General features: G+C 47.2%; 1 pseudogene across 1 annotated transcript in view; it reads left to right on the top strand.

The window, feature by feature from the left end:
• LOC144803001 (uncharacterized) overlaps positions 1 to 13896 on the top strand; it is a 60040-nt pseudogene that overhangs the window by 20347 nt on the left and 25797 nt on the right. Inside the window, exon 2 of the transcript XR_013605494.1 lies at positions 11752 to 11852. The product of XR_013605494.1 is annotated as an uncharacterized LOC144803001 (transcript). The remainder of the gene's footprint in view (positions 1 to 11751; positions 11853 to 13896) is intronic.

The raw sequence follows: 13896 nt of genomic DNA, 5'->3' as shown, positions 1-13896 counted from the left end.
GCTGATGTGCCTGCCCTCACACTGAATGCAGAAGCCAGAAGTACCCACAACAAGTACTCAGAGACTGGAGCAGTTATGCAGAGGCCCCCCTGGCTTGCTAGAACAAAAGAAACTGGGTATAAAAGTAGGAGCCCTGCTCCTTGTAAATTAGATCCTGTTTGTGCTACAGAAGACACTCTGCCCGAAGAGAAGGACCTGGAAGGACAAGGAGGAGTGCTGTCTCTGGCCTGTGTCTGGTGCCTTGCTGCCAAAGGAGAGGAAAGAAAAGACTACCAAAGACTTTTGCTTATTGAAACTTTGTGCCAAACTCTGCTGAAAGATCTCCAAGGGCTTGCCTGTGAACTTGCCCCCTGACCAGCGCTCCAGGAACAGTGAGCGCTACCCCCTGACCCAGGAACCACTGGAAGACGCTGTTTTCCTTTTGCAAGCCTCCCCAGGAAAAAGCGGAGAGCGCTGTGTCCATCGCGCTCCTCAGCAGCGCTCTGGGAACTGCCCGCCCTCTAAGCAAAGTGACTGCCGCCTGCCTGGCCCAGAAGCATCGTGAAGACCAGCCCGGCTGATCTGAACACCGTGACTGACCCCGAGCTGCAGCTCGCAACGTGAAGAAGGTTGGTGCCCGGTGCCTGCTTGCACCCCTTCGTGTCTGTGTGCCCCTGAACGCGCCGCCGCTGTCCGAGGAACAGCTGTTGCGTGGGGTGCCTGAACGTCGCCTGGATTAACAGAGGCCTGCGCCGAGGATCTCTGCCCTCTGCGTGTGCCCTCCTGGTCAGGAAATCTCAAGGTGCTCCGTCCCTGTGGCCCGGCCCGCGCCGCAACGCCAACCTCCGAGCTGGAGCCGAGCCGCCGCTCGCTCCAACCCCGGGAGGAAGACCCCGCGACGCGGACCACCGCGCTGACCTGTGGCCGGACTGCCTCGACCCTGTTCATCAAAGACAAAGGTACTGTTGTTGCCCCCGCGGTGCGAACCTCTAGCCTGTTCGCTCGCACCGCCCTCTGACCTGCCAAGCCCTCGGAGTCGCGTGTGGAGCGCTCCCAGGGCCCCCGCTCTCTCCCCCGCCAGCCGCTCACAGCCGTGCGGCTCGCACAGAGGGGCGGACTCGAGCCAACCTGCCGCCGCTCCCGCTAGTAGCGTGAGCCCGGGCCGGTCGGGCCCATTCAGTCCTCAGAGGTGCGCCAAGGCGCCAGCAGGCAACGCCGCCTTTGTTTTGATAAAACGTGAACAGAAAGGCCCCCAAAGTAATACCATATTTGGGGGAATTGGAAGCTGATAAAGAACTGTTTTGAAACGCTAAAGATTGCCTATTGCTAGAAAGAACTGTGGCAACCCAACTAAGTAAACTGGAACCGCTATTGAAAGTTTGACAACTGTATTTACAAGCCTGCTTGAAATTTATATAAAGGAGATATATTTTTACAAATACAGTTTGGTGTCATTGTGTGGTGGGTTGGTGGTGATGGTGTAATGTTGCAAATGTTTAACCCTACATGCCCCAGAGATTAGCCTAAGACTGCTTAAGCCACACTACCTAGAGGGTAAGCAGAGGTTGTCTTGAAGGTAGCCCTGAGCCCTGACGGGGAAGAGAGAGTCCCTGCTTGTCGCCAGTGCTGCACTGCGCCAACTAGAGACTCCCCCTTCCTACACTGCCATTTTTAGGTCGGGAATCTTGATGAGAGGTTTCAGCTTCCTTAGGTAGCTCAGACGGAACCTGGCTGACTTGGCCATCAAAGTGATGTGGTCCTGCATGTTCAGGTTGCTGTCGAGGATTATACCTAGGGATTTGGCAGAGTCCACAATGGTCGGCGGGCAGTTTAGGGCTGTGATGACCAGGATCCACAACTGAATCTCAGGGTTGGCTTTTGTAGGGGAGAGTAGGAGGAATTCAGTTTTCTTTACGTTGAGTTTGAGTTGGTTAGAGGCGAGCCATTGGATGGTCAGCTTCAGGGCCTCATTCAGGGAGAGGATCTCCTCGAGCGAAGAGATTTTAATGTATAGTTGGGTGTCGTCTGCGTACACATGGTAGGAGATGTTAGTGGTGCGAAGAACTACAGTAAGCGACTCTAGGTAAGGATTAAACAGAGTGGGCGACAGGGTTGAGCCTTGAGGGAATCCAACCGTGACTGGGTAAGAAGCTGATAGATTGCCGTCAATTAAGTATCTCTGTGAACGGTAGTGGAGGAAGGACCTAAACCATTCTAAAACAGAGCCATCCAAACTCATCCTAAGTTTGAGGCGTTCAAGTAGATTTTCATGGTTGACTGTTTCGAAGGCCGAGGAAAGATCTAGGAGGATAAGAAGGCAGGTTTTGCCTTGATCTAGAGTTTGGAGGGCATCGTCCACGATGTGGAGCATAGTAGTTTCAGTGCGGTGCATTTGTCTTGTGGATCCCGGGTAAAAGGAAGGCAATGGCATGGTGGTCAGACCAGTCACATGGGTCAATGGAGATAAGCTGAACTGAATATTCCTTGGCGATGATCCAGTCGAAAGTGGTCAATTTTGAGTGAGTTGGTCGAGAGCAAACTTGAGTCAGTGCTTGATCGGTTAGGAAATCTTTGATGGCGTTGACGTGGGGATCCTTAGGGTCGTTCCAGTGGAGGTTGATATCGCTGAGGAAATCCTCTTTAGCGTTGGTGGAAATCTTAGTTGTGATGATTTCCAAGAGGTGATCAGTGAAAGAGTCATTTGAACCTGGGGGATGGTAAAAGATGTGCAAGTTGCACTGATGCAATGAGTTGCTGCAAATGGAGAGGGCGAGGTATTCGCAGGAATCAGTGGTGTTCGCCGGGAGTTCTGAGACAAGGAGTCTGGAGCGGTATATGCAGGCAATGCCTCCTCCTTTCCTGCTTGATTGTCTGTCGAGTCTAGCAATATTGTAGTTGGGAGGGACTAATAGATCTAGACAGGGAGAAGAGTATTTGTTGAGCCATGATTGCATTAGTATTGCTAGATCTATGTTTTTGTTCAGGATGAGATCAGCAATGTCAGCGGCATGCTTAACTGCTGATCGGCAGTTGATTAAGAGACCTGATAATGGGGGATCTGGGTGAGTGTCAGGGGTCTGGATGGACAGGAGTACAGGTGCCAGGTTGCTTTTAACCACATTTCTTTTACGGTGGGTAGCTGGCCTGTTGGGGTTGATGGTGACCGTGCTGATGGTATGTTTGGCACTCGCATCACATGGACAAGGCATGATTTGGACAGGATTGTGGTCTTGTCGGATGGCTAGGATTGCGTTTTCCGTGAGGTCTTGCGGGGTTGGGGTGATAGTGGCAGAGTTGTAAGAGAGGGCAAGAGCTTGGGAATCCTCCTCTGAAAGGTGGCAAGATTGTTTGCGTGGGCAAAGATGTCTCAAGGGTAGCGGTAGAGGGTGCTTGGGAGACTCTGTGACCAGTGGGGGGGTGGATATCAGCGGGGGCTTGAGGTTAGCAAGGGAGAGTTCGGCAAGGTGAAGGAGATTCATAAGTTCCAGAATGGAGATATGGATGCTCTTGGTTAATTTAGCCGCTCTGGAGTGTAGGGTTTCGAGATCGGTATAAGCGGGAGGTGCTAGAGGGAAGGGGGGCAGAGGTTCAGGAGCAGTACAGGTGGCATGGTTAGGTAGAAGGGGAGAAGGGTTTGCAAGCTTAAAAGCGGAAAATTGGAGGCCTACCGCACTCACGGCTCGCGTGGAAGGCTGGCGGGTAGGTGGTCAGGGGACTAGGAGGGACCCTATTGGAGGTGCCAGGGGACGTACGATAAAGGTTAGGGTGATCAGTGATGGGAATCATTAGAGGGCTAGCTCTGTCTGAATAAGAGGTCTTTGGGAGCATACTAGTCTCACAGTCAGTGTGGGGTGCTAGGTGGGAGGAGATCATAGGTGATGGGGAGATTCTGTAGCCAGGGTATGGCAACGTGCTGGGGGTGGGATGAACTGTGATGCAAGCTCTTGGAGATGGGGTATGTGAGAGGCTAGGCACGTTAGGCTGGCGGGACGGCGGGTCATTGGTGCGGGTGTTAGTTACCCTGTCAGTGTCGTGCACATGATTTCTGAGGAGGGTGAAAAGGTCTGTGAATTTATTGAGGTTATTGGTTGAGGCTTGGATTAGAACAATGCAGTTTTTGTAGAGAGTGATAGTAAGGTCGACTCGCAGGGTGGAGGAGGGCGCTATTATGAGCTTGGTGCCGTATGGAATGTTCCTGGTAGAGCGAACATTGAGGTCTGTAAAGGAGCAGGAAGTTACAGGAGGAAGATGGTATATGGTTGGTTCTGGTGAAGAGGGCTTCACAACCTTGTATGGAGATGTTGGCAGCTTTAGTGCTATTCAATGTTTGCTTGAAAACGACAGCTGGGCCAACTCCTCTTTTGCCTATACTATTTTGTTTGATAGTTCAACCTAGAGAAATGGCTTCATGCAACACTGGAGCCATGTCATCTCCCAACCATGATTCAGTGTGTCACTGAGAAGGTGATGCTTGTTTTTTGAGAGTGATCGAGCATTTATTAGTACGCAGTTTATAGAATGTCTTTTCGTGATGGTCTGACTTTGTTTTTGTAGAAGAGCGAGCAGGTTTTGTGGGCTCGTGGAAGGCGTGTCCTTAGTGATGGCGTTAGATATGGTTTGACTTTGCTTCACCTTTAGTAGCTGTAAAGTTATTCCCCACCATAACCAGAGGCCTGGGAAGAACCATGTCCTCTGCCATGTGTGAGGAAACCTTACTAGCTAGCAGCATTAGCATACGCCTTGGCTTTAACACTAGCCGCACTAGGAAACCCCATTGCTTTGCGCTTTCTGCTTTCCCCCACAGAATGGGCCAAATTAGTCTTTCACATTAAATTAATCACAGAATTCTCTATATTCGTAGTCACCATGTCCATGGAGACTGCAACAGCCTGATTCACTGAAGCCTGAATAAAGTCATTTAAATTATCCTTGAGAGAATCCTAATTCTTCCTCTTTTTCATGTACTAAAGAAGAAATGTTAATCTCCATAATTGCTAAAATGTGAGGGAACGTGTGAGAAGTAATGGTCACCAAGGGGTTAATATAGGAGGAGCATGAGAAAGAAACCTACTCTCCTACTTATGGGCATGAAACAGGTTAAGGGATCTTGAGGACAAGTGGGCGGGAACTAAGGCCGCACCTCTGGAAGGGCTGAAAGTCTGTGTTGGAGAACATATACCGACCAGAGCTGAAGCAGGACCAGCAAACATATATTTCAAAGAAATAAAGGCCCCAAATATCAGTGAACACAAAGGCAAATGAAGCTGAGAGGAGACGCGTGTCTCGGATTGCGACCATATCTGAGACATGCTAAGTGCGAGGAAACAGTGGCGGCTCGCATAGGCGGGGCGGGGGGGGTAGTAAACTCAGACATACAACGTAATGGAGGAACGTAATAAATACTTTCCTCCGTTCCGTCATATGTCCGAGTTTACTACCCACCCACCCTGCCCCTCCCTGGCCCCGCCTCACCGCCCGCAGCACGCCCTATGCGAGCCGCCACTTGTAGCAATGTACCAACAGGGAATGGGAAAACCAGAAAAGAGTATGTAATAAATAAGTAAACACCAATAGATCACAACTAAATGAATCAATCCTAAACATTATGAAAGATAATATATTTAATACGTATCTTGACTGCGAGCAGCTAGAAAAGAGGACTGTTCACAGACAAGCTAAATGTTATTGGTCATTGTATGTATTACATTTCTTTTTCCCATTGGCTGGTTGTTCCCAGGCCTCATGGGATTTGTAGCGTGGACTCCGACATTAGTTCAGGTCTTTCCTCATTGTCCGTGGCCTCCTGCCTGTCTGTGCAGTTAATCTTCATACCCTCACAGACCCTCCTCCCCCTCAGACCCAAGATCTGCACATGTTTCACCCCAGCCGTACTAGGAGGAGAGAGCTTGGAAATGTCTGCACAGATTTCTGCTCAGGTAGGAGATCGTCAGCACCTTCTGCTGTCTTTGTAGAAATAGACAGAATAATCCTATGGGAAATGTCTGCGAAGAGCTGCGCTGAACCGGGCTCTTCTATCTGGGCTTTCCTTCTTGTGCTCGGGTCATCGCACCTCCACTCTGAGAAATCTGTGCACACTGCACTTCAACTTACTGCACTGTGCGACATCTGTGCACACAGCACCACCTTTTACTGCACATTAAGAAACCTGTGCAACCCACTGTATATTTCTGCACTATAGGAAATCTGTGCCAATGCACTGAATTTGACTGCATTATGAGAAATATGTGCCCACTGCACTGGATCTTACAGCAGTGAGGAATCCATGTATGCTGCACTGCATCTTACTGCACTATGAGGAATCTGTGCACACTGCACTGCATCTTATTGCACTGTGACAAATCTGTGCACAGTGCCCTGCATCATGTTGCACTATAAGGAATCTGTACACTCCATCTTACTGCACTATGAGGAATATGTCCTGCTCCACTCCATCTTATTACCCTATGAAGAGTCTGTGCATAAAGCACTGCATCTTACTGCACTGTGAGGAATCTGTGCACACCACTATATTGTATTGCAGTATGAGTAGTCTATGCATGCAGGGCTGCGTATTACTGCATGGTAGAATCAGTGCACTGGGGAATCTGTGCAAACTGCACTGCATCTTACTGCACTATAAGAAATCTGCACACAACACTGCATCTTACTGCACTATGGGGAGGCAGTGCACACTGCACTGCATCTTAGTGCATTGTGGGAGGTCTAGACACCTACTGCACTATGAGTCTGTGCAAACTATTGCTGCAGTATGGTGAGTCTGTGCATACAGCACTGTATCTTACTGCACTGTGAGGAATCTGTGCACACTGCACTATGTCTTACTGCAGTATTAGTAGTCTGTGTATTCAGCACTATACTACATCTTCCTGCACTATGAGGAATCTGTGCACACAGCACAGCATCTTACTGCACTATGGGGAGTCTGTGCACATTGCACTTCATCTTACTTCACTGTGGGGATTCATTGCACACTTCACTGCATCTTACTTCCCTACGAGGAGTTTGTGCACACTACACTACATCTTACTTCACTATAAGTAATGTGTACACACTGCACTACACCTTACTGCACTATAAGTAATCATTGCACTGCAGCTGACTGCACTATGAGGAATCTAAGCTTACTGCAGTGCATCTTACGGCACTTTGAGGAGTTTGTGCACACCGCATCTTACTGCACTATGAGGATTTTGGGTACATGGCATCTTACTGCACTATCTGTACACACTGCACCTTACTGCTTTGTGAGAAATCTGTACACACGATACTGCATCTTACTGCACTATGGGGAGTCCGTGCAGATTGCCCTACATCTTAGTGCACTGTGAGAAATTGTTGCACACTGCACTGCATCTTACTTCCCTATGAGGAGGCTGTGCACATTACACTACATCTTTCTGCACTACAAGCAATTTGTGCCCACTGCACTACACCTTACTGCACTATGAGGAATCTTTGCACTGCAGCTGACTGCACTATGAGGAATCTAAGCTTACAGCACTTTGAGGAGTCTGTGCACACTGCACCTTACTGCACTATGAGGATTCTGTGCACATGGCATCTTACTGCAATATCTGTGTAGACTGCACAGCCTCTTACTGCACTATGAGACAGGGCAGGGATTGACAAAACCTGGACCTAAAGGGAAGCCAGGGTTGCATCGTAAAGCGCATGGCCTTCAAATGCTAAATTGCTAGCCATCCTGCTGGAGGAGGTGAGAACACCTTCTGCCGAGCAGAAATTGTTCCTGGTCTAAGAGTGTGGGCTCTCCCTTGCGGGGGACAGACACCCATCCGTGGTGGCAGGCTGGAAGATATCAGTCAGCCAACTCTCTAAAAAACTGGTAGGGCTACATGGGGCACCCCTACGTTGCCCTCTGGGTGCATGTCCCTATAAATCTGATACTGGCAGAGTGCAGATTTATTAAGGCAAGGTCTTGGATACCAAACACTGTTACTTTCTGTAAAGCTATCACATAGCTGGGTGACTGGTCATGACCAGAATCCAGTACATGTCCTCAATGGCTTCCTGAACATCTGCAATGACTAGCAATGGAACTGGGCATCACAGGGGCATATCTGCTCATACAAATGTGCCCGCACATGTAATCAAGCTGAGCTAGCCCGTCTTCAGCGGATTCAAAATGCGGCGGCCAGGATGCTGGTTGGCCTCCCTAAATTTGTTTCTGCTCGAAGCACTATCCATGATCTCCACTGGCTCCCTGTAGGCCAAAGAATTAAGTTTAAGGCTTTGTGCCTCACTTTTAAAATTCTTAACTTGGCCTCCCCTCCTATTCTCACCCAGACCATTCTTCACTACGTCCCCTCAAGGGCCCTTCGGTCTGCAGGGTCAAATTTGGCCATTATTCCTCGTTTTAAAAAGTCCAGAATGGGTGGCCGGTCCTTTTCGGTGATGGCGGCTACACTGTGGAACTCTTTGCCTACATCACTGCGCTCCATCCCTGACTTGTCTCAGTTCAGGAAACAATTAAAAACTCATTTATTCTCCTCTGTTTAGCTTCAGTGCTACCTGGTCCTCTCTGTTGTGTTGTGTTTTCCTTCTCCAATAAGCGCCGGGACGCCTCTTGGCTGCGGCATCTGCGCGCTATACAAATTAAAATAACATAACATAACATAACATAACATATACTGCACCCAGAATTTGTGCTCTAAAGGCCTGCTTCAGTGGTGACTTACATATAGTAGTGCTGTGCATATGGGGCATTGCACACTGGGAGTGGACAATGTCATGTTTTTTAAATAACTTGCACCATTACATGCATCCTGCAAGGACAGTCTGCCTGCAGTTTGATTGTGTGTCCCTTTGGGTGGTATAATACATGCTGCAGCCCGTAGGGACCCTCTCTACTTCCCCTGCCCTGAGTACCAGGGGTACCATTTAACAGGGTCTTGCGGGAGGGCTAAAGTGCTTGCCAATTGTGTTACAATTAACACTTGTATAGTTTTTAGGGGATGAGCACTGGCACTGGAGCCTAGTTAGCAGGGACCCAGTGCACTTCCAATCAAGAGCATCAGTACCAGTGGGCAAAAGGTGGGGGTGACCATGTCCAAGAGATGCACTTTCCTACAGTGGGCACACTGCTGGCTGCTTGTTTCCTTGGTAAGAGAAATTTCTTCTGACCACTTGCTCTCTAGATGGATTAACCAGACGGGTTGCGATAAACAAGATGACCTAGACCAGTTCAGACTCGCATGACCTTTAACTGATCATTGGGGGAAGAAGCAGACCCTCCCTGGAAGGAAGCTCTGCACAAGACACAGCTATCAGAAGTCCTGCCTGGAGGTGACCACAAAGCATATGATCCCTTAAGCCTGGCTAGCCACAGTCACCAAAAAACAACAAGCTGCACCCAGGGTCATGGAGTCATGGAGCTGTAGAAATACTTTGTGTCGTCTGATCTGCTCCGATCCTACCGTAGACAAGCTTTATCTGTCGCATTTGAGTCAATCCTACTGTAGAAACCTGTTATCTATCGCCTCTAATCTGATCTTCCTGTTGCTGCAGTTGTTATGGTACCAGGGACCACAAATTGAAGGATAAACTTAAAACAGACAGACAAAGCACAATCCAATAGACCAGCACATTTGCAGAATACTTACATTGTCAGAACATTGCTGAAGCAAGTACGACTTTAGTGAGGGAAGAGATGAGCCAAGCGGCCAATGCATAACCTTCGATTGATGATGCCTCAGCTCACTGAGGTTCCTTTACCCACATCAACTGCTGTGGGAGGAGGTGATCACTGAACTCGGTGCTGGATCACAAAGGTCACGTGGGAGTCTTTGGCACCAACACATCAGACAACCCTGTGAATAAGTTTAAAGTAATTGGGGAAACTTCTTCAGCACGACTGTCTTGGGCCAAAGGTCTTGCTTCCCATTTGAGGATGTGCCACCAAAGAAAAGAATTTCTGTTGTATCTCTGTTCATCTTTAATCATTTAGTAGTCATCAGGAAATAATGTGTATCAAGCAGATCCACTGATGACTGATGGAATAGTCAGAATCCTGATCCAGCCTAAGTAACAGCTGTGTGTCTTTGGCACAGGATAATACTTTCAAACCAATGGAGTGGGCTAACCCTTCACTGCTGCCACATCCAGATTAAGAGAGAGGGTGAGCTATCACAGAGATATCCATAAACTATTGCCTACATTGATGAGAAGAGGGCTGGGAGAACAACAACTTTAGCTTTATTGCTGTACAACATGGCTAAAAGAAAATGACAAAATCAATAGCTTTCATATGGGTGAGACTGATTAGCTTTGCCAGTGCTTGTTGTACCTCTTGATGAATGTACCTATTGGCAATGCTTGTTGTACCTGTTGATTCCTGTTTTTGAAGTTGTAGGACTGTTTGGACATTGGTCTTAGTGTGTGTGTTGTATTATTGTGTGCTGCAGCTGACTTCTCACTATTCACCAGAGCATGTCACTGCTGCTTGTCTTTACTATTTCACTGCTCCTGGAGAATAAATAACGCAAATGAATAACTTGGGGCCAGATGTATGACCCTTTTCCAGAGGGTAGTAATGCATTAGCAAATGGGAAGGGGCAGGCAGTGGTCCCAGGGATCACTACCTGCCCATAAAAAGTGAAACAAAACGTTTCATTTTTTTTTAATGCATCGGGATGCATTTAAAAAACAAAACTGCTTTATTTAAAAGCAGTCCCAGACATGGAGGTCTGCTGAGCCGAGCAGGCACCATCCCTGGGAGGGCCAGCCATTCCCAATGGGGTCGCGCAAGTTGCGAGTGCCTCAATAATATTCATGAGGCTCACATTTTGCGATCCCATTGAGAATCGCAATCAGTGTCTCTGACACTGTTGACACCAATGCTTTCAATCCAATTTGCGACTCGCAATCGAGCGCAAATTGCGAGTCGCATTATACACTGGTCATACATCTGGCCCTTGATGATTAATTTGTCGTGCATTAGACTCCAAGAAAAGGCCTCGCCATCTCTTGTGTCTGACAGATCCTGCCTGAGAGTGCCCAGGTGGAGTGTTCTACTGGGTGTGTTCAGCTGCTATGCTTCTTCCATCTCCCGTTCATTGCACTGCACATGGATCCCTTCCAGGGTTTATTGTCGCATGGATGAGCTCTTCGATTCCTGCAGGCCACAGGACCGTCCTTTCTCACCCATCTGTACCCTCCTGTCTCTTCCTGCTTTTTGTGCCGGACTTGCCAAAGCATTATTGTGGTCTGTATCTTTTCAATTCTCCAGGCTCACTGGCTCACTTATTCTTTTCATGTGGCCCTTGTAAATTCATAGTTCAGCTGTGTTACTGTTTTTTGATCGTTTCACGAAGTCTCAATATATCAACCCTCACCAGCAACTGAAATCTTTCCATATCTGGTATGTTTCACTGTTGTCAGTTCTTTACTCCAGCTGCTGTAGATCCAAAGTCACTGCTTGCAAAGCCATGTCCAAACATTCATGCTTTAGTGTTATAGCTATTCCTAAGAAGTGGCTGCCACAAAGTTTAGCAAGAAGTTGATCCTCCTAAGAAATATCTGGTTCCTCACAAGATTTCCTCCCTGTTGCTATTGTCTACCACACAAGTCTGTACATTACAGCATGTGTCCAGTGGCAGCAATCCAGCTGTTCCTCTTCTTGTGCTGAGGTGTTTCCTTGTTTTAATTTAATGACCAAACATGAAGTATGATCTGTCCGTCAAAGCATGTGTTTATCTATCCCTGAATTAACTGATTGTTCTTTTTCTGCTGCAGAACACCGCAGCCTTTTCACCGCACACCCCCTGCGCAGTCCTATGCCAGAGGTTCGATGAGTGAATCTTCTGGGCTGCTGGACTCAGCAAGTCTTACATCTGGTAAGTCAAACTCATATATCACTAGGAATAACCTTAAATATTAAGGGAAAGAGAAGATTACATTGTCTGTCACACTTCCTCCTAAGTCATAAGTGCACCCAACAAGGTGTGGTGTTCTGAAAAAAGCCCCATTAATTTCTAGGGCTCCAATTATCCATATATTGATTTATCTCATTCGGTTCAGGGATTATCCTTATCAGATACTCAGACCCTCACCCACCGAGGAAGCCTACTTCATCATCGGGTCGCGCTCCAAGATGAATGTGGCTGTTATGATACTTATTGATACAGCGTATTGCTTTGTTGTCAAACTAATAAAAATTGTTTTAATTTAAAAAAAAAATCGGGTCGCGCTCCACGTTGGTTGGGGTGTACAGTACCTGAAGGGCTCCATCAGGAGCAAGTTTTTAGAGATCTTTTTTATTGTTTATGTGTAGCGGTCGAAACACCAATGCTTTCAATCCCATGATAAATGTTAGGAGTGAAAATGTTTTGATTGGGTGATATATAGCTAAAATGACCTATAAATAACCTGTGGACTATTTTATTGTCAGTTGGGTGTATCCATGTTAAGATTAAAAAGAAAGAAGGTTGTGGACTGGCGGGACCTTATCATCCCACAAGTCCAACATAATTAATTAGTAGTCTGTGCATCCTGATAAACACAATCCCTGGCCCTAATGAGGTAAATCATTACAGTGATGATTGTACCCTACAAATTGCTGTTTGTCAGGGTGAACACTCGCCACCTGCTTAACAATAAATACTCACCCACTCCCTTCGTGGACAGGTGCCAACAAGCATTGACCACTAGGGACTGGCAACTGCTCTGCAAGGGGAGAGGGGGATTGGGATGAAAAGAGAAAACCAGGCATCTTCGTCTTCTCTCAGGGTGTTGATGTTTAAGTGTAATGCACGCTTACCGGCCCGTCTCTCCTGCCTCTGATAACGTGATATGAGCTAAACGTTTGCCCACAATAACTTATGGGAGCGAAATACTGAGAGGTGAAATCCTGGACAAAACAGTTACAGCTGCGTATAGGATTATTTTTAGCTTGCCTAATTAGGCTCGAGTTTGGCGTCCAGAAACAGCTCCTGGTAAGACAGGGGGCATACATAACTGTTTGGGACAAAACTCCGAAAAACCAAACAAGGAACCTTAAATGACTATTTATGGAAGGAATTAGCACAACACCCAGCCTCACCAGCCGCGAAGTACCTTTAAAAGGAGCCTGTCGAATCTTGGCTTACATCAGCCTTGGGACACTTCTACAAGCCATATTGCGCTTAAAAGATTGGTCAGGAAAACAATTAAACATCTCATATGGGTTGAAGACAAGGCATCACTTGCAAAAAGGTCACATGGCTGGATGATCCTGAACACGTATTCTACACAGGCACCGCAGAGCTACCTTGATTTGGGCTACTCGAAATGAAATTTTTAAAGTACAGGCTGGGTCTGTTATTTGGCACCTTCTATACTGGTTAAAGGATAAAGATGGCTCCCTCTGTCGCTTATGTGGTATGGTGCCTGAGGACATGCCGCATTTGCTGTGTTCCTGTGACAAATTGCTGGAAGAACGAAAGAATCTGCTAAAATACCATTTTAACCGACGTGGAATTCGCTCGCGAAAGACAGGCAGTTCTTGCCTGCTTCGCACCCCACGATCCTCAGCTGAATTGTAGTCTTGTGAGGTTCATGAAGGCAGTGGAAAAGAAAATGCCAAGACTAGACTATTAACTGTCTGTCAGATATTCTTCGCACCCCACGATCCTCAGCTGAATTGTAGTTTTGTGAGGTTCATGAAGGCAGTGGAAAAGAAAATACCAAGACTAGACTCTTAACTGTCTGTCAGATATTCTTCGCATCCCACGATTTTCAGCTGAACTGTAGTCTTGTGAAGTTCATGAAGGTAGAGGAAAAGAAGCTGCCAAGACTTGATTCTTAATTGTTTTTTAACTAATTTTATAATAGAATTTATATCTATTTTCGGTCATTTAAAAATTGAGATCTTATGATTTAATTGGAAAGGAAAAATTGTTT

This window comes from Lissotriton helveticus, chromosome 1_2 (assembly GCF_964261635.1).
Source record: "Lissotriton helveticus chromosome 1_2, aLisHel1.1, whole genome shotgun sequence".
In the NCBI taxonomy this organism is placed as follows: domain Eukaryota; kingdom Metazoa; phylum Chordata; class Amphibia; order Caudata; family Salamandridae; genus Lissotriton; species Lissotriton helveticus.
Note: the sequence above shows the minus strand (reverse complement) of the source record. Positions and strands in the feature narration are given on the sequence as shown.